This window comes from Dama dama, chromosome 16 (genome assembly GCF_033118175.1).
Source record: "Dama dama isolate Ldn47 chromosome 16, ASM3311817v1, whole genome shotgun sequence".
NCBI lineage: Eukaryota > Metazoa > Chordata > Mammalia > Artiodactyla > Cervidae > Dama > Dama dama.
The window spans coordinates 14,899,005-14,925,217 of record NC_083696.1 but is presented as its reverse complement, the minus strand read 5'-3'; the positions used below and the strand labels follow the sequence as shown (position 1 = coordinate 14,925,217).

At 44.4% G+C, this 26,213-nt stretch overlaps 1 long non-coding RNA gene across 1 annotated transcript; it reads left to right on the top strand.

The window, feature by feature from the left end:
- The first annotated feature begins 1,167 nt into the window (after positions 1–1,167).
- LOC133071390 (uncharacterized) lies at positions 1,168–24,442 on the top strand. Its single transcript, XR_009696416.1, has 3 exons — positions 1,168–1,277; positions 1,853–1,931; positions 23,188–24,442. It is a non-coding gene; the product is annotated as an uncharacterized LOC133071390 (long non-coding RNA).
- The last annotated feature ends 1,771 nt before the right edge of the window (positions 24,443–26,213 follow it).

Here is a 26,213-nt window from a genome sequence, read left to right as displayed (position 1 = left end):
AATATAAGTTCTATAAGACAATACTTACCTATTAATTGCAATGCATTCAGATATTTTATAGTCTAAACTCTTCTATTTCCCTTTCAAAAAAAAATGTTGGTTGTAACCCATTCTATTGATTTTATTGCTTATCATTGGATTAAAACTTGTAGTTTGAAGACCACCACTGGTCCCTCTGATGACAAATCAGGAAACTGAGGTACAGAGAGGGGAAGGGTAGTTGCTTAAGAAAAGTGGTGAGTGAAGCAGAACTGAAGTCAGATGTGTAGACCCCAAAGTTCTTTCCAAAAACCATTGCACCAGGTGTGTACTCGCAAGACGATGGGCTGGGAGAGACATTTTTTCTTTCTTTCTTTCTTTTTTTGTTTAATGATTAAAAAGATCCACAAAGGCCCTTAGGTACAACCTTTCCAGGAGCCGGCCTGTGGCTAAAGGAGATGCCGGGGATATTTTTCTCCTGGAGCACAGAGCCCCGCCTTCACCTGCCAAGTCTAAGCAGCAGCCCCTAGAACCGCCCAGGCTGTGGTCAGAAGAACTGGCCGTTCTTTCCCAGGAACTGAGTGGTTCAAGATCTTGTCCTGCTTTGAGCCAATAGTGGGAAGTGGTTTGTCAATCTGCCCCCCAGGCCTGCCACTGTTTGCAGAGCTGGAGAAGGATGTCAGACCTTGTGGGACAATCTTTGCAATGAGAGCAAGAACAGCCGAGGTTCTCAAGGGCTGTTTTTGTTGTGGATTTGCCTTCTGATGGCACTTGCCACTCTACAAGAATGGAGAGCCTGGACTTAGGTTTAAATGGAGCTTCTGAATCCTTCGTCGGTGTTCCAGGAGAAGTAAGGACTGTTTCAGTACTCTCTCCTTATTCTGCTTTGTTAGTTATTCCCATTCTAGTCCTGTCACCCTACGAGATATACACTCTGAATCTTGTTCTTCCTGCTACAGAACTTGGCCCAGTAAATGTGGGTTGAATCAAAGTAAGCTTGTGCTATTTCCCAAGAATTTGTTTCCCTTGAGCCAGATTTTGTCTTTTGTTGTTTTTTTTTTTAATTCAAGGAAGGACATGGACTTTTGGCCTCGTATCCAAGCCTGCACCAAAGCCCAGACACCAGATCTATGTGGCTGTGCCTAACCAGCAGATTTCTGTCCAAAGTTACACAAAGCTGATGTTGCTGAAACTTACAGGTTTCTACTATGACCAGGGCCTCTTGTGCCAATTGCTACCTATACCCTGGCCTTGGCTGCCATCTGCTCTTTGGCTAAAATGCCTGAATTTCTGCCCAGGTATGTGTGCATGTCAGTCAGCTGGGAGGTGGGGCATTGCTTATCTGTCCCTTACTCATCCCCTCATCACTGGCAATTGACACGTGTTCATTTGTCCCTTTATTCTTAAATACTGAGTGAGTGCCTGGCCAGAGTTCCATTGCTGGAGATACAGTGGCCAAGTGAGACAGATAAGGTCCTTGATCTGATGGTGTTTATATTCTAGAGAAAGAAAAGCACATAATAAACATGTAAACAAATGAGATACTTCTAGATAGTATATAAGTGTTATGAAGAAAAGAAAAAGGGATGATCAGATAGAATGATCCAGGCTGGGCTCTGGAGGGAGATAATGTTGATCAGAGACCTGAACTTCAAACAGAAGAGGATCTGCCCTGGATGAAAGGAGCCTGGGGGAGAGTCAGCTGCTAATTAGCTTGTGATGCTGGTGGAGGTGCTCATGGGGGAGAAAGGAGAGAGCCCAGTCCTTGAGTACCTTCTGTGTTCAAGAAGGTGCTCTTAGGCCGCTATGGAAGCTTTCCCAAATGCACTGGGATTCAAATACTTTAACACTTTCTAACTTTTCTCCCTGCAAGGTATAGATTTCTATCTCCACCTACTTAAGACTTATGGTCTTGAAGGCATCTATAGAGCCAACTGCCACAACATTTCAGGGTAAGGTTTGTTTTTTCTTTTTAAATTAAAAAAAAAAAAAAGTATTTAGGGTCTTCCCTGGTGGCTCAGTGGTAAAGAATCCACCTGCAGATGTAGGAGACAAGCGTTCGATCCTTGATCCAGGAAGATCTCACATGCTAAGGAACAACTAAGCCTGTACTCTGCAACTATTGAGCATGTGCTTTTGAGCCTGGAAGCCACAACTCCTGAAGCCCATGTGCCCTAGACCTGTGCTCTGCGAAAAGAGAAACCATCATAATGAGAAGCCTGCGCACCACCACCCAAGAGTAGCCCCCACTCACTGCAACCAGGGAAAAGCCCATGCAGCAACGAAGACCCCGCACAGTCAAGAATAAATAAATAAAATTATTTTAAAAATATATATGTATATATAGGGGCTTCCCAGGTAGCGCAGGGGTAAAGAATTCACCTGCCAATTCAGGAGACACAGGAGATGCAAGTTTGATCCCTAGGTCAAGAAGATCCCCTGGGGGAGGAAATGGCAACCCACTCCAATATTCTTGTCTGAAAAGTCCCACGGACAGAGAAGCCTGGCGGGCTACAGCCCACGGAGTCACAAAGAGTAGGACATAACTGAGTGACTGAGCATAACACTTTATATATATTAATACATATATATGTATACGTATGTGTATATGTGTCAAAACTGTATTCTTTTGTAAACAACTTTATGACAAGAACTGAAGAAAGGAAAAAAAGTCAATCCACATCTCTCCATCATTACAAGCAAGACAATATTTCTTTAGCAGGTAGGGGTTAGTTGTTCAGTCATGTCTGACTCTTTGTGACCCCATGGACTGTAACCCGCCAGGCTCCTCGATCCATGGGATTCTCCAGGCAAGAATACTGGAGTGGGTTGCCATTTCCTCCTCCAGGGGATCTTCCTGACCCAGGGATCGAACCTGGATCTCCCACATTGCAGGCAGATTCTTTACCATCTGCTCCACCAGGGAAGATCAGTATGATGGTTTGATTCTTGCCAATATGTATACTGTTTATATATTTCATTAGGTGAGAGTGAGCCACCATATGGAACAAGATATAAATAATTTACCAGTTAATAGTCTGTCTTCCTTTCTCCAACCCACCTACCGACTGAAACTAACTATTACAGGGAACCAGACACTGTGTGAATTGTTTAAAGTGCATAATCTTGAATAATCATCACGGCAATCCTGTGAAGTGAGTGCTATTATTATTCTCATTTTACAGAGGAGAAACCCAAAGCTCAGAGAGATTAAATAAATTGCCTAAGATTATGCAAATTGTCACTACTAGTGACAGACAGGATTCAAGCCTAAAATCTCAAAGCTATGTTTTCTTGACCCTTATCCATGTTCCTTCCCTGCAGCTCCATCCATTATAGAGAGATTTACTCCAAATCAGGTTTTTTGAAAAGAACTTCTGCGTCTGCCTAGTGGGGTTTCCTTCATATTCATCCCACACATTTACTGTAAATATGCTGATCATTAACATGCAGACGGCTCTGTAGATAGTTAAATGTTTACCAGCATTTTTTCAAACATATGATCTCACTTAATGCTCCGACATGTGGCAAGGGCTCTCTCAGTATATCCAGTTGACAGATGAGATGAGGCGAAGTGCTGAAGTAACCACCCCAAGGTCATCCGTACTTCAGGAGACTTGCGCTGCCAGGCCAGGAGGCCGAGGTTGGGCGGGGTCGGTGGTTGGCTCAAAGTAGATACTGAAGTTCTTGCTTGCTTATTTGTGAATCTTCCTGGGGAGGGGAGGTAGGAATATGTGTTCTCGATGTGCTTCTGTATAAAGGGTTACTGCTATTGAGTTACCCAAGACTTGCCTCAGATTCCTGCCTTTTCAAAGTTATTTGTCATTTCCTATATCACTGTATCCCAAGGAATTCTGTGACATAATGCAGGCATCTTGTAAAGTCACCCAGTTGGGTCAAGGCCAAGGTATTTGATTCACAGTCTGAGTTTATAGCTCATGGGAGCCTTTCGCATCTCTTAGCCCAACAATCCCCAGTGAGACAGGCAGTCTTGTTATTTGTGCCCATTGTACAGATGAGGAAACTGAGTCCCAGAGACTGCACAGTGCCAGGCAGTGGTACTGTCATGACTAGAGTTCAATTTGTCCAAGATGAATCCAAGTTTAATTCACCCTTTATCCAGCATACTTTTCTTATTTTCTAAAGCAATAAATAGGAAACATTCAACAGCCCTAAAATTGTTGATTAACTGCACCCCTCTGTCCTGTCAAATGCGTCTTATAGATCTGTTTCCCAGGCAGCATCTGAGCATCTGGCAAATGGTAAGAGCTCTCCCCATAGCAGCTGGAAACCAGTGAGTGAAACATTTATCAGGTTATTGACATAATGGCTCTGGATGTTTGTGTAGGTATCAGTCAATCATAAATTGCTTTTTAACACTGTTTTACAATGAAAATAAATGTGACAATAAGCCCTAAATGGCCCTAATAGAATGTCAAGAGTAATCAATACTCAAGTGTGATAAAGTTTATAGTTATGGGAGGGAGCCCAGAGGGTAACCCATTTTTTTTCTGCCTGAACTGAGGCTGGGGCCTTGTATTAATAGGATGGGAAAAGAGCTGAGGAGGCTTTTGAGAAGAATTGAAGGAGGGAGCTGGAGCAGGGATCAGGGGACAGTTTGAGAGTCAGCAGGTGAAAACATCACTAACTCCAGGTGGATGACCTCATACCAGTCACAGATCCCTTGCTGGTGATACCCAGAACACCAGCATGCCAGTGTCATGGGCACTTGTAAATGAGGTCACATTCTAAGAGGAGAACATAAACTAGCAAAGTAGGAATGGGACCAGAGATATGCAAATTAAAAAAGAGATAAAGCTGCTGACCAGGGCAAGGCTTTCTGGAATTTTAACATATCTAAAGGAGGATTGAGTCATTCCTGGAATCTTGGAAAGTGGGAACTGCAGAGACTCCCAGGATCTCAACATCAGAGTTGGCAGCTTTCTCTATTAGGGATACGTGAAGATGGATGCTCTAACACATGGTAGCTCAACTCTGCTAAACTTTCAGGTCACATGACTGTGTCTGGGAGCCTCCAAGATTCTGCTGTGCCTTCCCAGGGGCAGGTGTGTCTACAGGCAGAACATCTGCTGGTCTTGTTCAAGGAGCCGTTGAGGCCTGGCATCTGTGGGAGCAATTAGGAATTTGAGGATGAAATGTTAGGGGATATGATGGAAAGAGTAGTGGCTGTGAGTGGGGAGGAGGTTGGTACTTAGACTGACTACTAGGTTTGGTCAGCAGAAGATCACGGTGACCTTGGTAAGAACTGTTTCGGCAGCAGAATGGGTCTGATGCTAGCTTGTGGGTTGTGGGACAGTTGAACCAACTGCAGCAGGCTCTGAGGAACTAACTAGAGGGGAAATGGGATGAAGGGATTTTTACTTTTGTTGTGTGAGAGATGTGAGTTTGGTTGACTGTTGATAGGAAGAGCTGGTGGAAAAGAGTCCATTCCAGACACTTCAGGGAGAGGATAAAACTCACCGAGGGGACAGTTGGGGAGATGGCAGGCTCAAGTGGAAGAAGAGAGACAGGACTGGAAGGGTAGCTGAGGAACCCTGAGAATCCAGGACCGGATGTCTTCTTTGCTGAGGATGAGGGAGCCTTTTGGGATGGATGCAGCTGTGAGTTTGAGGAAGGGGTAGAGATTTAGAGCCAGCTGTTGAGAGAAATAGGGGTGGGAGTTTCCTCAACCAGGGATGGGGAAGAGGCTGACCTGAATGATGTTACAGAGCCGTCACCACCCTCCCTGTCTAACACATGTGCAAGGGCTACTTAGTGTAGGGAACACAATCACTGCCCTCAATGACGCAACCATGAGTAAGAGCCACCGGATTCTGTCCCTGATGTAAAAATGAAATTGATCTTAGAGACGGAGCCATGATGAAGTGTAGACACATCTTTCTTTCCTTATGTATCATCCGCTACAGGCTTTGCCAGCCGTGTGTTTTTATTTTTCCCAAAGGGGTACCACGCCAAGGCCCCTCCTCAACTCCCAGGCCAGGACCTCAGATCTGCACAGACGTTTGGGGAGGAAAAGGAAGCAGGATGAGGAAATGAAGCTCTGATTCCAGGCAGTGGGGACCCGAGAAAGATCACATGTCCTAGTACTCCAAGCGTGGAAGTGGGAGCTGGTGGGTCCTTTTTGAAGCAAACCCATTAGGTATAAATGAATTATTCTGGGCCAACGATTCTCCTTATAGCAGGAATCTTCCCTTAGTTTAATCAATGCCAGCAGGTCTCTTCTAAATACCAATCTTCCTCGTGCATTTGAATTAGGATTTTAATGTCTGCATGCCAGTTCCAGGGATACCTCTTGGGCATGACGAGCAAGCATGGACCCCTCTGACAGTTCACCTCCCTCGGGTGGCAGAGTAGAGCAAGGTTCTTAGGCCCAGATGCACACAGGAAGGTGGTTTTCTTTCCTTTTCGGCCATGCCACACAAAAAAAACCCTGGGATTGTGGGACCAGGGATTGAATCTGTACCCTCGTCAGTGAATGCTCGGAGTCCTAACCCCTGGACCGCCAGGGAATTCCTGGGAGGGTTTTTTTTTTTTTTTTTTCTGAACTGGAATCTCCCTTCTCTAGCAGGAGATCTCTACCCTTCCTTCACTCCCCAGGACTTGCTTCGGCTTGGGTGGAAGGAGAGAGCAGTTGTCCAGACAGTCCTGCTTTACGAAAAGAGATGAGCTCAGTCCAGGAACGGAGTCTATTGGTGACATCAAGTTAGAAATAGCAGACAGAGGGCGAGGCTGTTCTAGTAAGAGTGAGCTGTATATGTTACCTAGACTGGACTAGTGATGTCCATGGCAACATGTGAGAAACAACCCGTAGCACAGACTTGCGAACGTCCCTTGAGGGCCAGTGGTGTGCGGGGGCAGGGGTGGGGGCCAGGAAAGGCTAGGAGGCCAGGATTCCAGTCCTACCTCTTCTCACCGTGTGACCTGGGGCCATCGTCATTCTCTGAGTCTCCGTTTCCTCACCTGAAAACATTCTTGGTGATACCCAGATCCTAAGGCCACGCTGAGCATCGGGGAGGTGGTGTCATATGAAGTCATGTGCAAATTAGGATGCCCATTGCCAACATGAATTCTCATGAGTGGGGTCTACTGTTAAGTAGAACTGAGGTGTGGACCGCAGTTGTTTAATCTGCACACAGTGTGTGCAAGGCCCCAGGCTAGGGAGGCAAAAACAGTAAGGTGTAAACCTCAGCACCTGAAACACACCCAGCTAGTGGGACAGGTGAGAAGCAATGATTTCACTCAAATGTGGTCAGCGCCATGAGCGCAAGGAGGAAGATGGACTCTGGTTTGGTGACTGAGCTGACTTCTGAGAGAGTGAATTGCAGGCTGAGGAGGGAAGAAAGGCTTTCAAGGCAGAGAGAACGGCGTCGGGGCATGGAACAGCAGGCTCCCTGGAGAACTTGCCAGAAAATCTAGAGGAATGGCCGAATTCGCCAGCTGGCCCCCCTGAAGTGTGAGGGAAGCTGAGCCCTGGTCTGCCCCTTTTCACTCTTTTCAAGGCCTCCCTGGGGTGGTGATTAAGAGGAGAAAGGGAGATGAGGAATTTAAGGTGTTGAAAGAGAGACTCGGAATCCTGGGAAGGCTGGGAGGGGCTGCATGTGTGCGGCAGATCTTAACCGCTTAAGGCCGGAAATCTGAAGGTGGGGTGGGTGGGCTCTGCTGTGTGAGCTGCAAGTAAAAGCTTGGTGGTATTTTTTTTTTCAATTAATTAACTTATTTGGCTGTGCCAGGTCTTGGTTGTAGCATGTGGGGTCTGGTTCCCCAACCAGGGATCGAACCCGGGCCCCTTGCGATGAAAATGGGGAGTCCTAATAGCTGGATCACCAAGGAGGTCCCAAAGTTTGGTGGTTTCAGTTGACAGAAATTTAGCTAACAGGTTAATATCGTATAAACAAAAAATAGTTCTTCCACTTGAATCCAAACACAGTTGCTTTTTCAGTGTAGGCCCTTCCTTCCTTACATCTGCATATCCTCAGCTCAGCCCAGGTCAGTGTAAGAGGCCCAACTCCTTTTGGTTCATCTCTGTTCCAAAATATTCCTGACCTCTGCATACCTAAAGCCTCCACTTCTGCCCAAAATGTGTCTATGATTGTACATTTGGGATGCACATACGTTTCTCATGGTTTACATGCCATCTGGGCTTCCCTGGTAGCTGAGGTGGTAAAGAATCTGCCTGCAATGCAGGAGACCTGGGTTTGATTCCTGGGTTGAGAAGATCCCCTGGAGGAGGGCGTGGCAACCCACTCCAGGAGTGTTGCCTGGAGAATCCCCATGAACAGAGGAGCCTGGTGGGCCGCAGTCCGTGTTCCGCAAAGAGTCGAACGTGACTGAGTGACTCAGCACAGCACACATGCCATCTTGTGAGTCTTATGGGACCAGGCTGAGAGCATGAGGAAGCTGTGAGAAAGGATTAGCGCCTGCGCTCTGGAGCCAGGCTGGCTGGGGACTGTCCAGGCGCCATCATGATCCTTTCCTCTCCATGGACTGGGTTCCTCGCCTGGAAGGCAGAAATGATGGAACCGACCCTATAGGTTTTCAGAGTTAAATGACATTTCGTTGTTCAGTTGCTAAGCTGTGTCCGTGACTCCATTGACTGCAGCTCGGCAGTCTCCCCTGTACTTCAGTATCTCCCAGGGTTTGCTCAAATTCATGTCCACCGAATCTATGATGCTATCTAACCATCTCATCCTCTGCTGCCCCCTTCTTTTGCCGTCAATCTTCCCAAGCATCAGGGTTTTTTCCAATGAGTCAGCTCTTCGCATCAGGTGGCCAAAGTATTGGAGTTTCAGCTTCAGCATCAGTCCTTTCAATGAATATTCAGGGTTGATTGACTGGTTTGATTGGGCAGGGTTTGATCAGGGTTGATTGACCGATTTGATCTTCTTGCTGTCCAAGGGATTATCGAGACTATTCTCCAGCACCACAATTCAAAAGCATCAATTCTTCAGTGCTCAGCTTTCTTTATGGTCCAACTCTCACATCTTTACATGCCCACTAGAAAAACATAGCTACATAGCTTTGACTATATGGACCTTTGTCAGCAATGTGATGTCTCTGCTTTTTCACACGCTGTCTAGGTGTGTCATAGCCTTTTTTCCAAGGAGCAATCGTCCTTTAATTTCATGGCTGCAGTCACTGTCCGCGGAGATTTTGGAGACCAAAAAAAAAAAAAAAAAAAACTGCCACTGTTTCCACTTTCCCCCCGATTTATTTGCCATGAAATGATGAGACCAGATTCCATGATGTTAGTTTTTTGAACATTGTGTTTTAAGCCAGTTTTTTCACTCTCCTCTTCCACCCTCATTAAGAGGCTCTTTAGTTCCTCTTCACTTTCTGCCATTAGAGTGGTATCATCTGCATATCTGAGGTTGTTGTTATTTCTGCTGGTGATCTTGATTCCAGCCTGTGATTCATCCGGCCCAGCATCTTGCATGATGTACTCTGCATGGAAGTTAAATATGCAGATTGATGATAAAAAGCCTTAATGTACTCTTTTCCCAATTTAAAACCAGTTCATTGTTCCGTGTCTCGTTCTAAACTGTTGCTTCTTGACGTGAATACAGGTTTCGCAGGAGGCAGGTAAGGTGGTCTGGTATTCCCATCTCTTTAAGGATTTTCCACAGTTTGTTGTGATCCACACAGCCAAAGCCTTTAGCATAGTCAATGAAGCCGAAGTAGATGTGTTTTGGAATTCCCATGCTTTTTCTATGATCCAACAGATGTTGGCAATTTGATCTCTCGTTCCTCTGCCTTTTCTGAATTAGCTTGTACATCTGGAAGTTCTTGGTTCACATACTGTTGAAGTCTAGCTTGAAGGATTTTGAGCATTACCTTGCTACCATGTGAGATGAGCATAATTGTACGGGAATTTAAACATTCTTTGGCATTGCATTTCTTTGAGATTGGAATGAAAACTGATTTCTTAAAACTTTATTTATTTTAGTTGGAGGCTAATTACTTTACAATAATGTGGTTTTTTCCATACATTGACATGAATCAGCCAGGGGTATACATGCATCCCCCATCCCGAGCCCCCTTCCCACCTCCCTCCTCATCCCATCCCTCTAGGTTGTCCCAGTGCACCAGCTTTGAGTGCCCTAATGAAGACTGATCTTTTCCAGTCCTGTGGCCATTGCTGAGTTTTCCAAATTTGCTGGCGTATTGAGTGCAACACTTTAGCAACATCATTTTTAAAAATCTGAAATAGCTCAGTTGGAATTCCATCACCTCCACTAGCTTTGTTCATAGTGATGAAGGCCCACTTGACTTCACACTCCAGGATGTCTGACTCTAGGTGAGTGATCACACCATTGTGGCTACCTGAGTCATTAAGACTTTTTTTTTTAAAATATAGTTCTTTTGTGTATTATTGACATCTCTTTTCATCTCTTCTACTTCTGTTAAGTTCTTGTCATTTCTATCCTTTATTTTGCCCATCTTTGCGTGAAATATTCCCTTGGTATCTCCAATATTTGAAGAGATCTATAGTTGTTCCCATTCTATTGTTTTTCTCTATTTCTTTGAATCGTTCACTTAAAATTTTTTCTTAGCAATAGCAATCTCTCCTTGCTATTCTCTGGAACTCTGCATTCAGATGGATATATCTTTCCTTTTCTCCTTTGCCTTTCGCTTTTCTTCTTTTCTCGGCTATTTGTAAGGCCTCCTCAGACAACCATTTTGCCTCTTTGCATTTCTTTTTCTTTGGGATGGTTTTGGTTACCACCTTCTGTACAATATTACGAATATTCATCTGTAGTTCTTCAGGCACTCTGTCTACCAAATCTAATCCCTTGAATCTATTTTTCACCTCTACTGTACAATCGTAAGAGATTTGATTTAGGTCATACCTGAATGGTCTAGTGGTTTTCCTTACTTTCTTCAATTTAAGCCTGAATTTTGCAATGAGAAGTTCATGATCTGAGCCACAGTCAGCTCCCGGTCTTGTTTTGCTGACTGTGTAGAGATTCTCCATATTCAGCTGCAAAGAATATAATCAATCTGATTTCAGTGTTGACTGTCTGGTGATGTCCATGTGTAGAGTTGTCTCTCGTGTTGTTGGAAGAGGGTGTTTGCTGTGAACAGTATGTTCTCTTGGCAAAATTCTGTTAGCCTCTGCCCTGCTTCATTTTGTACTCCAAGGCCAAACTTGCCTGTTACTCCAGGTATCTCTTGACTTCCTACTTTTGCATTCCAGTCCTTCTGATGAAAAGGATATCATTTTTTTTGGTTTTAGTTCTAGAATGTCTTGTAGGTCATCATAGAACTGTTCAACTGTAGTTTCTTTGGCATTCATGGTTGGGGCATAGCCTTGGATTACTGTGATGTTGAATGGCTTGCCTTGGAAATGAACCGAGATCATTCTTTGGTGTTTGAGACTGCACCCAAGTATTGCATTTTGGACTCTTTTGCTGACTGTGAGGGCCACTCCATTTCTTCTAAGGGATTCTTGACCACAGTAATAGGTATAATGGTCTATTTTAGTTCACTGAGTTAAATTCACCGATTCCTAAAATGTTGATGTTCACTCTTGCCATCTCCTTTTTGACCACTTCCAATTTTCCTTGATTCATGGACTTGACATTCCAGGTTCCTATGTAATATTGCTCTTCACAGCATTGGACTTTACTTTATCACCAGACACACCCACAACTGAGCATCGTTTCTGCTTCAGTGCAGCCTCTTTATTCTTTTTGGAGCTATTTCTCCACTCTTTCCCAGTAGCATATTGGACACCTACTGAGCTGGGGCGGGGGAGCTCATCTTCTGGTGTATCTTTTTGCCTTTTCATACTGCTCATGAGGCTCTCGAGGCAAGAATACTGAAGTGATTTGCTCTTCCCATCTTCAAATAATGGATGTGAAAAATCACTTCGTACACTTGAAGGGAGGAGGAACTTATGATTGAATGAAGACTTCCAAGCTTTATGAAACATACATATTCATATATATAATGATATCATATACATATATATCATACCATACATACATATATCGTATCATATACATATATATCCTCCCCTCTATCATTCCCTCTCCTGTTTTGTGGATGCAGATGGAAGAAACTGTCTAAAAAAAATCAGCAAGGTGAAAAAACCCACATTTAAGTTTTGTTTACAATCTCTTGTCCTGACCCATGACCAAGTTACAGAGGTGGTAAAAAATATTCAAAAATATTTGAAGTACAGCATGGTGATAAAGAATGTGGACTGTGGCATCAGCAGACCAGAATCCAAACACCAACATTTCCTAGCTCTGCTTAGCTACTCTAAGCCTTGGCTTCTGAATCATGAAAGGGGTATAATGATACAGGCTTTGTGGAGTACTATTATGCTGGATTTTTTTTTTTAAAGAAGTCTTTATTGGATTTATTACAATATTGCTTCTGTTTTACATTTTTTGGAGTTTTTTTTGCCACGAGGCATGTGTGATCTCAGCTTCCTGACCAGGGATCGAACCCATGCCCCCTGTACTGGAAGGTGAAGTCTGAACCACTGGACCACCAGGGAAGTCCCAATATGCTGAATTTTTGTTAACTTTTTTTTTGGCCACCCTTCATAGCATGTGGGAAGGTCCCTGATCAGGATCAAACCCGTGCCCCCTGCAGTGGAAGCATGGAGTCTTAACCACTGGACCTCCAGGGAAGCCCTAAATATGCTGTTTTGCTCAGTGCTTTGTATAGATCTGGTGCTGGGAAGCCTACACTATACACCAACAACTAATGATCATAGTCATCATCTTTTTGAAAGATTTTTATTGTTTCAAATTTTCTATCAACTGAGCTTTCTTTGATGACCTTGAAGGCTGTTTGTCCCTGCCTTCATTTATCCAACAAATATTTACTGAGTTCTGACAGTAAGTCAGGTACTGTGCTAAAGTCTGTAAATTTTTGAATGAGAAAGTATTTGTTGAAGATAATTATCTCTAATGTGAGTAAAGCCATTAATCCTCTTTCAATAGCCTTTTGTTAAGTTTCAGGCACTCAAAATTAGCAATTAGTTTTGAATCCTCTATTTAATTCAGAAAGCAGATGCGGTTACACTTAAGTCTGGGTACTGGTATCCTCCTTTGTTCATTACTCAATTATTATGCTCTGCTTTATTCCTTTTTTTTCTAAAAGAGATTTGAGGTGGCATAAACCAGAGCTGTCAAAATAAGGAAGAGGATCAAATGCAATGAAATGTAGTGGGGAAGTAAGTTGGTCCAGATCCATAGTGTAAAAGTATCTATTGTATTAATACATACAAGTTAGAACCAAGATCCCTAGCAATCAAGGGGAAAATGCAAAAGGATGAATTATAGGTCACATTGGACAATAAATAAGAGCGAATCAGCTCATCAGTAGTCGTTTTCTTTTCCTTCAATGGCAAACTCTGAGAAGTTATAAGATAAAACTTTAAGGAGCATTGAAATAAAAAGTACCCCCCTGGAAAAAACTGTTACCAAAGAAATAGGAGTGTTCTTTTTTGGCTTTCTCCAGCGCCAAAGAAATGACAGATTCTGATGCACTTAAACAATGAATTTTAAAAATACATATGTTTATTTAGGGATCTTTAGTTGCAGCATTCGGACTCTTAGTTGCAGGGTGTGGGATCTAGTTCCCTGACCAGGGATCGAATCTGGGCCACCTGAGTTGGGAGCACAGAGTCTTAAGTCACTGGACCACCAGGGAAGTCCCTACATGATGAATTAAAGCGTCAGCGTTAAGCTGTGTGGCTTTCTGGTATTCTGTTTGATGTAGGAATAGCTTCAAGAGACTCCAGGGAAAATGTTTGCATTGTTTTAGATTGTTTCAAGTATCAATTGTCTCAGCTGGGTCTTTGGCAAGGGCTGACAAGCAGAAAATCATACATTCAATTACCTATCAGATATAATAATGTTGCGGAAACAGGCAAAACTTGGTAGAATAGAATACTCAAAAGCAAAGAAACAGCCTACCAATCACTTTGTTGATGGAAGAAACTTGCATCTTCCCCGCTCTATGACTTTAATGGGATTTGATAACTACCAGAAGATGTAAAGACTTTCACACAGCCTTTTTTTGTTACAATTATTTTTATTGTTCATTGCGCCGAATGTATCATTTCAGTGGCTGTTGGATCTGTGGTTCCACATCTGCAGATTCAACCAACAATGGGTGTTGTAGTCCTCTAGTATGTGTTTACTGAAAAGATCTACATATAAGTGGATCTGTGCAGTTCAAATTGGTGTTGTTCAGGCATCAGCTGTGTTTGTTAGTAACCATTTGTCTCCTGGGACCCTGAGAGCCACTCCTGGAAGAATAGAGTGACTGATGGTCTGTGAGTGAACAGAGGTCCTGGCTTTGAAGCTCCCCCGACTAGTGGTGATACCTCAGATCAGCTTATCTCACCCTGTGGAGGCTCCCAAGGCTTGGCAAAATGATGCTGACACCCAGAGTACCTGTCCTTACCTGGGCTGACATTGGAATTGTGTTGTGTTAGACGCTCAGTTGTGTCTGATTCTTTGCAGCCCCATGGACTGTTGCCTGCTGGGCTCCTCTGTCCACGGAATTCTCCAGGCAAGAATACTGGAGTGGGTTGCCATTCCCTTCTCCAAGGGATCTTCCTGACTCAGAGATCAAACCTGGGTCTCCTGCACTGCAGGCAGATTCTTTACCATTTGAGCCACCACGGAGGACCAGTTGGAATTAGCTGGGGCCTGGACCTATTCTATCCCCCAGATTCCTATGTAATTGTTCTTGGGTCTGACCAGAGTGTCAGGGTTTTAAAAAACACTCCAGGTTAAACAACAACAACAACTCTCCAGGTAATCCTATCATACAATCAAAGGGGAGAGCCTACTCAGAAGGCTCCTGTAAGAGATCAAAATAAAAACTATGAGAAAGGGCTTGATCGAGGCAGAAGTACCTTGGAAAGAAACCTCACTGGCTTTCCATGCTAAGTCTGAGTTCTCACTCCCTTTAACTTTAAAAGAAAAGTCATTCTTGTACTTAAGAAAAAAAAAAAAAGATTCCTCTTTCAGCACGCAGGCCATCATAGAAAGCAGACTCTTGCTGATGCTTCATCTTTGGCTCCAAAGGAAATCCAGCCCCACCCTAGTAATCCTGGGCCAAGTGCACTGGATGGGTCTCCAGGGAGCTCTCTCCAGCCCTCGGCAAGGTCTAGAGGCACGAATTTGACAAGCTACTGATTACCCTTTACCGGGGGAAGGAAAAGGAGAGGACTTAAAGGTTGGGGGACGGGAGTACTGTGAATTGCGGGTTTCCAAGGAGCTGTGGAATGTGGGACTCAGCTGTCAGAAGCCTCTGGGATTTGAGCAAGCCTATGGTAGAGGGAGCCTGTCGAGGGATTGAGGAGGACGCAGGCTGGCTTAGGACCTGATGCTGTGGGCAAAAATTTCATCTTGAAACTCTGACACTAGGCGAGGAATTGCCACCTTGGGTTTTTTTTTTTTTAATGCAATTTTTTTTTACAATGTTTTTTTTCAATTTTTTTTACTTTATTATTTTTTTTTTACAATGTTGTGTTAGTTTCAGGTGTATAGTAAAGCACTGATCCACCTTGGTTTAACATCTCCTTATAGATGCTCCTTGTACTTCCATCTCTTTGTTCATTGTTGTCTTGTCATTGGAGTCATAGAAATGTCTTTGTCAGTTCCCGGAAGTCACAGATTTCTATTCCTTGACCTAACCTTGCTGGGCTTCCATTAAGTTAAGTCCTGTCAGTCAGTCATTCTTTGAAGATGGGCATTATCCTTAGGGATTCACCTGGGACAGCAGATTTGAATTTCCTAAGGCCTTTGCACAAATGGCTCCTTGTCCACAAGCACACTTTACATTGGCTAGCAAAGTTCCAAATGTTCTTTTAATACCAAGCTCTGCAGTCCCAGTCTTCCCAGTTCAACTTCTGCCTTTTCTCATTGCCTTAAGATGACTGAACTTGATCAAGTTCAAGCAAGCTATTTCATTCATCCAACTATCCATCCATGAAGCCACTCATTTAATTCACCATCCATCTGCCTCACCCATCCTCAGTTCATCTATCCATCCATCTACGCACTCATCTATCCAAACATGCAGCCACTTATTTTTCAACCACTTTCAAGATTCTAGTTCCACAAAGTTTGTATGATATTTCTATTATTATGCCATGAAGACAGAATATACTCACAATATGCTAGCTATTTTATTTTTCTTAATCAATCAAATCATTAACTCCCCCTTAAAAAAAAAAACAAAAAACTGGAGACTTTCTTGGTACCTGGTATGTACTGGTCACTCCTGAGGATACGGTAACTGCCTGAATTGAGTCAAGAAGTCTGAGTGAGCATTTTCCAGGTAAGGAAAGTGGAATGATGATAGGGGAAAGCCTGTTAGGCAGAGGGAACATCTAGTGCAAAGTCTTGTGGGTAAGAGAGGAAGTGTAATTATGGGGGACTGTGTGTGGCTCCCAGTGTCAAGGTAGCAAGAATCCCAGAGCCTCCAGCAGCCAAGACTGGAGAGATAAGCGAGAACCAGGAGGCACAGTGGTATAGAATCTGCCTGCCAATGCAGGAGAGGCAGGTTCAATCTCTGAGTCAGGAAGAGCCCCTGGAGAAGGGAATGGAAACTCACTCCAGTATTCTTGCATGGAAAATTCCATGGACAGAGGAGCCTGGAGGTCTACCGTCCATGGGGTTGAAAGAGTTGGACCTGACTAAGCAACTGAGCAAAACAGCACAGGTCATGGTTATCATACTCAGACATCGGGAGCTGTTGAAGGGATTTCAACCCTGCAGTCGCCACCTGAAAGTGATTCGACCATTTTGTCTAAAACCAGGAGTCGTGGCCCCCTGCAGACTCCCTGAGAGTTTAGCAATGGACAATGTCAGGGCCACAAATCATAGACTTGCCTGGAGGCCAGGTCTTCTGACCCCAGGCCCTGCTCTCCGTCCACCACTCCACATGGCCACCCCTTCTCCTCTGACTCATCCTCCTTCTCCCTGTATCTAATCTTTTTGATCCGTCAGTTTCCAATACAAGTCTGGAAATGCAGTCAATAAATGTTTGTTGAATGAATCACTAATTCTTGGTGAATGTGTGTGTGTGTGTATAAGGTCTCCTGAATTTCTTCCTCCATCCCAGGCCTGCTTTAAATTGTCCTGGTAGAAAGGGACTGGATTAGCAATTTAAAAATCAGGCCGAGGCCCTGACTCTCTCCTGACTAGCTGTGCTTCTTGGTCATGTCTCCACATACTCTTGGGCCTCGTTACTGTCTCTGTGAGGTGGAGTTGGTAGCTCAGACTCACCTGATGCTTACCGGGTGGTTGTGAACTGCGAGGAAATCCATGACTGGGAAAGGACTTTGCTAACTCAAGAGTACTGGGCATTCATACAGAAACAACCTTGCTTCTCCCCTTGTGTAGGCTTTCCTTATAAGGCCTCTAGATAATGGACCTCCTCCAGGCCTACTGTATCACACTTGGTCCTCGCAGGACATAATAAATTTGGGAGTATTACTTTTTATACATACATACCTGTTTTTAATATTTATTTAGTTGCTCCTGGGCAGGTTGGATCTTCCCTGACCAGGGCTCGAACCCGTGTCCCCTGCATTGGAAGACAGATTCTTAATCATTGGACCAGCAGGGAAGTCCAAGGAGGGTATTTTTTTAAAAATTACTTTTACAAAGAGTTGGGTGGGATTTGGGGAAGCCCAACAGCTATAGGGCAGTACTAATAGCCCTAATACTAGTACTAATAGCAGGGGGCGTCTTGCCTACTCCCCCAGACCTGAAGGGTCAAGAGAAGGAAGGCAGTTTCCTAGGCTCTCTCCCCATCCTCTCCAACCCCCTGCTGGTGTCTTCTATAGGCTGAACCCAAACAGAAGTCAGAGTCAATGTTATCTTTGATGTAGTCTGTAAAGGTCAGCCTCCTGGGGTGCCGAGTAAGGTGGAGAAGTATGCAGAGTGGGGCTGGGGGCCAGACAGCAAGGGTCTGCACCACAGCCGGATGCAGCTTGGCAGTCTCTCTCCTCCAAAGAGACTCCCATTGCTCTCAATGTCCTCCCCCCCCCGCCCCCCCCCCCCCCCCCCCGACTTCGCTGTCTGTCGCTCAGTCATGTCCAACTCTTTGCAACCCCAAGGACTGCAGCATGCCAGGCTTCCCTGTCTGTCACCATCTCCCGGAGCTTGCTCAAACTCATGTTCATTGAGTCAGTGATGCCTGTTTATCATCTAGTCTTTTATTCAGAACTCACCTTTCCCAATAAGTCTTCCTGCAGCTCCTTTCTGTCCTGATACTGGTGGTGCTGTGGGATCGTTTGCTCTCTGGTGATGGGGGCTCTGTCCTTCCTCTCTCTATCACTCTCTGTCACTCTCTCTCTATCACTCCCCAACTGTCCATGCCCAGCTCCCTCCCCCTAGCCCTGACCAGTGCCCCATGAAAGACCTGTGTAGAGCAAACCCAGAAGGTGCTGACTGCCCTGAGCTGAGCTTTGTGAGCGTTAAACACAGTGCTCGATGGATTTCTTCTCTCCCACAAAACCTTCAGTGACTCCCCATTTTTTGTGAATCAGAGAAATTGCCAACTTCTTTCTCTGCTATCTGAGATGCTCCACTATCTGAGCTCACACTCAGCGAACCTATCTGATCCCTGGCACCCGTGCCAGCCAGCCTGCTATTCAGCGGATTCCTGTCTTCTCTTGCTATGTCTTGGATTGTTATGTGATTCATTCCCATTCAGCTTGCTTTTGGAAGTTAGTTTTTCTCGGTGATGCCTGTGAAGTAGGTTGCTTGGGTAAGTGTCAGCTTCTGCACAGTTCTGGGAGAATCAGAATGCAACCCTGAGAAACTTACATATCCTTTCTTGCCTCCCCGCTCAAACGTGATGCTGTTATTGGTTCTGGGCTGACAAGGTGCAGGGATGCAGGAAAGGGCAGGAGAGGTCTGCAAATTCATTGGTTCCCTCTTTTCCTAGCTGTGACCCTGAATGAGATCCTTCATTTCCCACCTTTTCAAGAAGAGGGTCATGCTCCCCTCTTTCTGGGCAATCCTGGAGACCTTGTGACAATTTGTTTGTGAGCACTTTAAGTGAAAAAGCATTAAGCTGATATCAGAGGGAGAATTTGGGGCTGGAACTCAAGGCAGCCCCTTTTGTATTCCTATTAGCCTTCTGGAAGGTAGTTGATTTTGTTCTGTTTGGCCTCTGCTGATTGTGCTAGTTGTGTACATGTGTGTATGTGCTTTATCTGGAAATAACAGGTATTTTTCATTTCAAATGATAATTATTGCAGATTTCTCTAAATCATTTATGCTATGACTACTTAGAAATTAGACTCACATGAGAGCTTATATTTAATGCAATAATAAAGAAGCCTGTGTTAGTACATCACAAATTTGCTCATTAATATTTTGATAATTGAGGTTTTGCACAATTGCTTTCCTTTGTAATCAAAGGTCATTTACTGTGTGCATTTTAAGTCACTTCAGTGTCTGACTCTCTGCAACCACATGAACTTAAGTCCCTTAGGTTTCTCTGCCCATGGGATTCTCCAGGCAAGAATACTGGAGTGGGTTGCCATTTCCTTCTCCAGGGGATCTTCCTGACTCAGGGATTGAACCCATGCCACATCTCTTATGTCTCCTTTAATGGCAGGACATTATTTTGAGAAGATATCCAGAGACCACAGTGCACCCATTTACACACCTGCACATACACATACACAAACCCACCACAACTTCTAAAGAATCTAGTCATGCCACACAGTTTGCAGGATCTTAGTTCGCTGACCAGAGATTGAACCAGGGCCCTTGCAGTGAAAGCAAAGCGCCAAGTCCTAATCCGGGGACTGCCAGGGAATTCCCAAGAATCCAGCCTTAGACTCCAGGAAATACCCTCCAGGGAAACTGCCAAAACTCAAGGCCTCTGATTGCTGTTATCTACAGATCCAGGAAAACAGAGGAAGGAGCGTGGAAATACAAAGCAGGGGCATAAAATGTGAAAAAGTAAATTCAGAGATGCAGGGGGAGGAACAGGAAGAGCTCCTGGGCTTCACTCTCACCCCTGCCATGGACTTGCCCTGTGATCTTGGACAACTTCCCTCACCTCTCTGAGCCTCAGTGTCCCCACCTGTGAAATAGTTTCTACCTGGTGGGTTCATGTTGTTCAGCCACTAAGTCATGTCTGACTCTTTGCGATTCCCTGGACTGCAGCATGCCAGCCTTCCCTGTCCTTCACTATTTCCTGGAGTTTGCTCAAATTCATGTCCCCTGAGTCCATGATGTGATCTAACCATCTCATCCTGTGCTGCCCTCTTCTCCTTTTGCCTTCAATCTTTTTTAGCATCAGGGTCTTTCCCAAGGAGTTGGCTCTTTGCAACAGGTGGCCAAAGTATTGGAGCTTCAGCTTCAGCATCATAGCAGGTTCATAGTGATGATACACAAGAAATACACGTGTAATGTGCCTTCCATGGAGCTTGACACGGAGTCCTTACACAGCCCATGAGAAACAAAGGAGATCAGGGAGCAAGCTTTATGCGCTCTGGGGAGTAGAAGGGAAGGTGAGCAGCCTGGAAAGTAAACCTTCGCCTGCCCTCATGATTGGCCATCCTGGGGACATCCCCATTTGGTGGTGTGCCACCAGCAGAAATCCTCAAGGCTGGCCTCAGGTCTGAAGAACTGAGGAATCTTGCTCGAGGTGCCAAGCCCCAGCTTCTTCAAAGGACCCTGGTGCCCCGAGGTGGTCAGACTTCATGGGGCATGAGGCTGGAATCAGCCTGCCTCTTCCTCACTTCAGGGAAAACAGACTGTGAACGGGGCTGCAGTGGTCGGGGCTGGAATTCCAAAGCTGTGAGAACGTCTTGTCCTCGGCTTACCTGGGTCTGCCTGTGGCCAGTGGCCGAGTTCTCCACGCGGCTGGGTTCTCCTGAGGGCTGGGTACAAGCGAGGGTATACCTTGGACCTGGGCCTGCTTTTCTGGGTGGTCAGGGCAGGACCAGCACTTGGGTGCAGCCAGAGAGGCACCTGGGCGCATAGTTTTAAGGTTCAAAGGCTCGTTCTCTCAGGCTCAGACCCTGCACTTCCCTGACCTTGAATGTGAGGGCCTCCTGGAACTATACACTCTTACTTCACCCTATTCCTGACCTGGGTCAAGGGGTGTGAGCTGAACTTCACAAGCCTCATGGGCCTGCTGTTTCCAGATGGGGCTTTCTACTGAAACCACCAGAAAAGTTTGTTAAAATACAGTGCACAAGTGCCCAATCGTGTCTGACTCTCTGCGACCTCATAGACCATAGCCTGCCAGGCTCCTCTGTCCATGGGGGTTCTCCATGCAAGAATACTGGAGTGGATTGCCCCTTCCTACTCCAGGAGATCTTCCTGACCCAGGGACTGAACCCGTGTCTCTTGTGTCTCCTGCATTGGCAAGCAGATTCTTTACCAACATACCTGGGAAGCCTGTTAAAATGCAGAATTCCTCCCAAATCAGAATCTCTGTGGGTAGGGCCTTGGAATCTGTTTGTATTAATATCCCTTTGGGTCATGCTGATGGGGCTGTAGCCCCAGGCAGAGCCCTTGGGAAGTGCTGGGTTTAGAACAAAGCTTATTTGATTTTCACAATGTCCCTGTGAGATAGGGCACTTTCCAAAGGGAAAAGTCACATCAGTGCTTCTGTGGTGGGGCCAGAGGTAGCACCATTCATTCATTCATTCACTCATTCATCCATTTTCATTTTGGGAATAGGGATTAGACATCTACTGAGATGCTGCTGTTCAGTCGCTAAGTTATGTCCAACTCTTCGAGACCCCATGGACTGCAGCACGCCAGGCTTCCCTGTCCATCACTATCTCATGGAGTTTGCTCAAACTTCTGTCCATCAAGTCGATGATGCCATCCAACCATCTCATCCTCTGTCACCCCCTTCTCTTGCCTTCAATCTTTCCCAGCATCAGGGTCTTTACTGAGGTACCCACAGGAAATTGCCACACACATGTATGCACACAGATGACTGAGTTTATGAGGGCTTTGGGCTTCTCTGGTGGCTAAGATGGTAACAAATCTGCCTGCAATGTGGGCGACCTGGGTTCAATCCCTGGGTTGGGAAGATTCCCTGGAGAAGGGCATGGCAACCCACTCCAGTATTCTTGTCTGGAGAATCCCATGGACAGAGGAGTTTGGCGTGTTGCAGACCATTGCAAAGACTCGGATACAGCTGAGCGACTAAGCACACACATGAGGGCCTCAGAGATTAGAGGAAGGATGAGTGGGGAGTGTCTTGGGAGGAGGGGTCCCAGAAGGCTTCCTGGAAGAGGTTTTAAGCTGGGTTTTGAAGATTGAGTGTGATTTCACCATTTATGAAAAGGGCATTCTTGCAGCGAAAACTACACATGCAGAGTTGTACTGTGTTGGGCTTGAGAAAGCTTTATGTACTCAGAAAGTATTGAATATGGGGAGTTAATTAATTAAGAAGAGGCTGAGTAGGTAGGCTGGGATGAAATTGTTGAGCTTGGATGGTTTCCTTTAGGCCACAGGGAGCCACTAAGTGTCTGGGCAGAAGAAATGACATCAGTCCTGTGGTTTAGCCCAGTGGGTCTCAAATGTACTGTGTCTGTGAATCACCTAGGTTTCTCGTTAAAATGCAGATTCCCACTCCATGTCTGAGGCAGGGCCTGTCATTCTGCATTTCTAACAAGTTCCAAAGATATGCTGAGGTTCTGGTCCCTGGAACACCCCTAAAGTAGAAAGATGTTAAGTAGCTGTTCTTCAAGTCACTGTAGGCCGATGCAGAGAGACTGAAATTGAAAGTGAAAGTCGCTCAGTTGTGTCTGACCCTGTGAATTCTCCAAGCCAGAACACTGCAGTGGGTAGCCTTTCCCTTCTCCAGGGGATCTTCCCAGCCCAGGGATCAAACCCAGGTCTCCCGCATTGCAGGCGGATTCTTTACCCGCTGAGCCACAAGGAAAGCCCAAGAGTACTGGAGTGGGTAGCCTATCCCTTCTCCAGCATATCTTCCTGACCCAGGAATCGAACTGGGGTCTCCTTCATTGCAGGCAGATTCTTTACCAACTGAGCTATGAGGGAAGCTCAGAGACAGACTGGAGGCAGGCAAGTATTCAAGCAGACACTGGGAAACCGGGAGTTGGTTTTCAAAAAGGCTGTTGCTTCTCCAGTCAGCTTAGGTAATTGGACCCTATCAGCTCTGGGTTAAGTCATCTTCTGTGTTTCTCCCACTCAGAACAGGGCGGAGAAAAGGTCAGAACTCAGCTTTGCCCAAGTCTTCCGGATGGTGAGTCCTGGCAACTGACATCACAGTGCTCCTGAATGATCGCCATAACATATTGATATTCGCACCAGCACAAGATTTGGAACAATTTTGCCAGCAGAAAATATGACTCTCTTCCCTACTAGGGCAAAATGGTCCAACCACAATGGCAGGAGCCATAGAATGTGACCAGCTGTTTTGGTGGTTTTCTGTTACTATTTGTGAAGTCTTCATTCTTGTCATCTGCCGGCAGAAGAGTGGTGGCCGTTGCCAGAGGTTGGAGGAAAAAATCATGGGAGAGTTTACATTCGAGAAAATTCCATTCATTGACTTCATTATTTCTGGGAATTCAGAAAAGACCACCATGATCCTTTAGCCGCGAAAATGCTGGGGCTGGCTTTGGAAACTGCTAGGATTCGTCGGCAGGCGCAGCTTGGTTTTGAGAAGTCCTGCCCTGTGCCATCTTGTAGCCTGAATATTTTGCCTGTGTGCTAAGTTTTTGAAATATGAAGTAGTGCTATAGCTATATAGGGTGAAAATAACACCGAAAATGAGAATAATTAAAACTGGAGGAGCAGTGATAAATCTTAAAGTCATTACCCTGCCACATTGATCCTTATATGTCAATGTTTCCTGTTTTGTTTTATCCTTCCAGCTCTCATCATTATGCAGTTATTAATTTTTTTTATTTTTAATGCAGCAGCAATTACATAAATTCTGTTTTCTGCTTTTCCTGCTTGACGCTGCAACATAACTATTTTTCCATGTTGTTATGCAGGCCTCATAATCAAGTTCATGGGCTGTATAATTCACTGGTGAGATGTATGATCGTTTATTTAAACCTTGCTATTGGCCGTTTCAGTCACATGATGTTGTTATAAACGGAATGAGCAACAGTGTCAGTGGGAGTGTGAAGTGGTACAGTCCTTTTGGGAAAGCAATTTGGCAATGTGTATCACAGGCCTGAAAAATGTTCATTGCCTTAGAGCTAGTCATTTCTCTTCTGGGAATTTCTCATAAGGAAATAATCTAAAGTGCAGACCCGGATTTATGCATCAAGATGGAAACTTTATGTATCATAGAGGAAAGCTTGAAACAACTAAATATTCAAACATAGGGGAAGCATTATGTAAATGATTACATAGCAGCTCCATGGAATATTATGCAGTCATTAAAACTGTTTATGAAGAGCTCATAAATGGAAAATGCTGATGTCATGATTGAAATAAGTGGGATATAAGATTATATCCATACTATGATCCCAGCTGTGTAAAATTAGTTCCCCAAGTAGGCATAGAAAAAGATTAGAGAGAAATACATCAAAATACTAACAGTGGGTGGGAAGATGAGGGATTTTATTTTTCTTGCAACTTCTCATGTCTTAAAAATTTTTTTACTTTGTTCTGATACAAATTTAACCACCTTTACTGAATAAAATTGCAAGCATTAAAGAAATAAATGATGGAGAAAGTCCTTTGAAAGTGTTAGTCACTCAGTCATGTCTGGCTCTTTGTGACCCCATGGACTATACCCCACCAGGTTCCTCTGTCCATGGAATTCTCCAGGGAGAATACTGGAGTGGGTTGCCATTCCCTTCTCTGGGAGATCTTCCCGACCCAGGGATTGAACCCAGGTCTTCCACACTGCAGGTTCTTTACCATCTGAGCCACTAGGGAAGCCCACATGTATTCTAAGACAACTTGATTTCTACATAATGCAAGTCTGGGGTAGTCTGCATTAAAGTATCTGGATTTTTTGTTTTAATTAAAAAGGGAGATGGGGACTTCCCTGGTGGTCCAGAGATTAAGAATCCACTTTCCAATGCAGGGGACTGGGTTCAGTCCCTGGTCAGGGGACTATGATCCCACATGGCATGCAGCAGCTAAGCCCCTGTGTGCTCTGGGGTCTGTGTGCCCCAGTGAAGACCTGACACTGTCAAATAAATAAATACTTCAAAAAAAGGAAGGAAAGGAGGGTGAAGTCAGCTACTAGGAAAACAGCACTGCCTGGCACAGTATCAGATAGGCATTACTAGCAAGGTCTGAATTTCTTGGATGCCTTAGATATGAAGTAAAATCAGTTTATTGATTAGGTCCTTGTTATTTTAGATAATGAATGTTGATTGAAAATTATTTTTTGTAAAAAACTTAATATAGAAAGCCTCTACATTTCTATATTTTCTAAGTAGTCTATCTGAGCAAATATTTATTTTATAATAATTAGAACACTCTTTAAAACACACAGGCAAGACTTTCCTGGCCATCCAGTGGTTAAGACTCTGAGCTCCCTAATGCAGAGGACATATATTTGATCCCTGATTGGGGAACTAAGATCCCACATGCTGCATGGTGTGACCAAAAAAAGCCACAGCCACATAATGAATTCTTCAAGAAAGGATGAGTTAAATAGATGATGGTATATATATTCAATGGAATGCTGCATAGTTGTTGAAGATAAGAGTTCTGTGTTTACTGACACTGAAAACATATTCAACATGTTAATCAAGTGATAAAAATTAATCTCTAAAATAGGCACACACTAGGATCTTAATTTGTAAGTATCATGTTCTGTATCTCTCTCTTTCTCTCCCTCTCACCCAAATAGACACATAATATTCTAGAAAGGGGTTTATCTCTAACAGTGGTTATCTCCATGGAGGAGGAACGTGGATCATCATAATTTTATTTTCGTTTGTTTGAATTGTCTAAATTTGCTAAATGAACATTCAATATTTATATAATTTAGAAAATAAATTTTTAAAATTCCTCCCACTGTAATAAAAGAAAGAGGGAAGAAGTAAGACTGGCTTTGGCATGGCAGATGAGGAATTGATTTGAGCTGAATTTCTTGTAATAGAAAGAAATTTAACCCAATGTATTTTCACTGGGCAGTTTTCCACTCATGGCTCTGATACACATTCCTATGAAAATCAAGCGACTCACTTTTTCTCCCATCTGCCTTCTTTCTCATCTCAGCTGTACTTCTCTTATTAAAGGCTT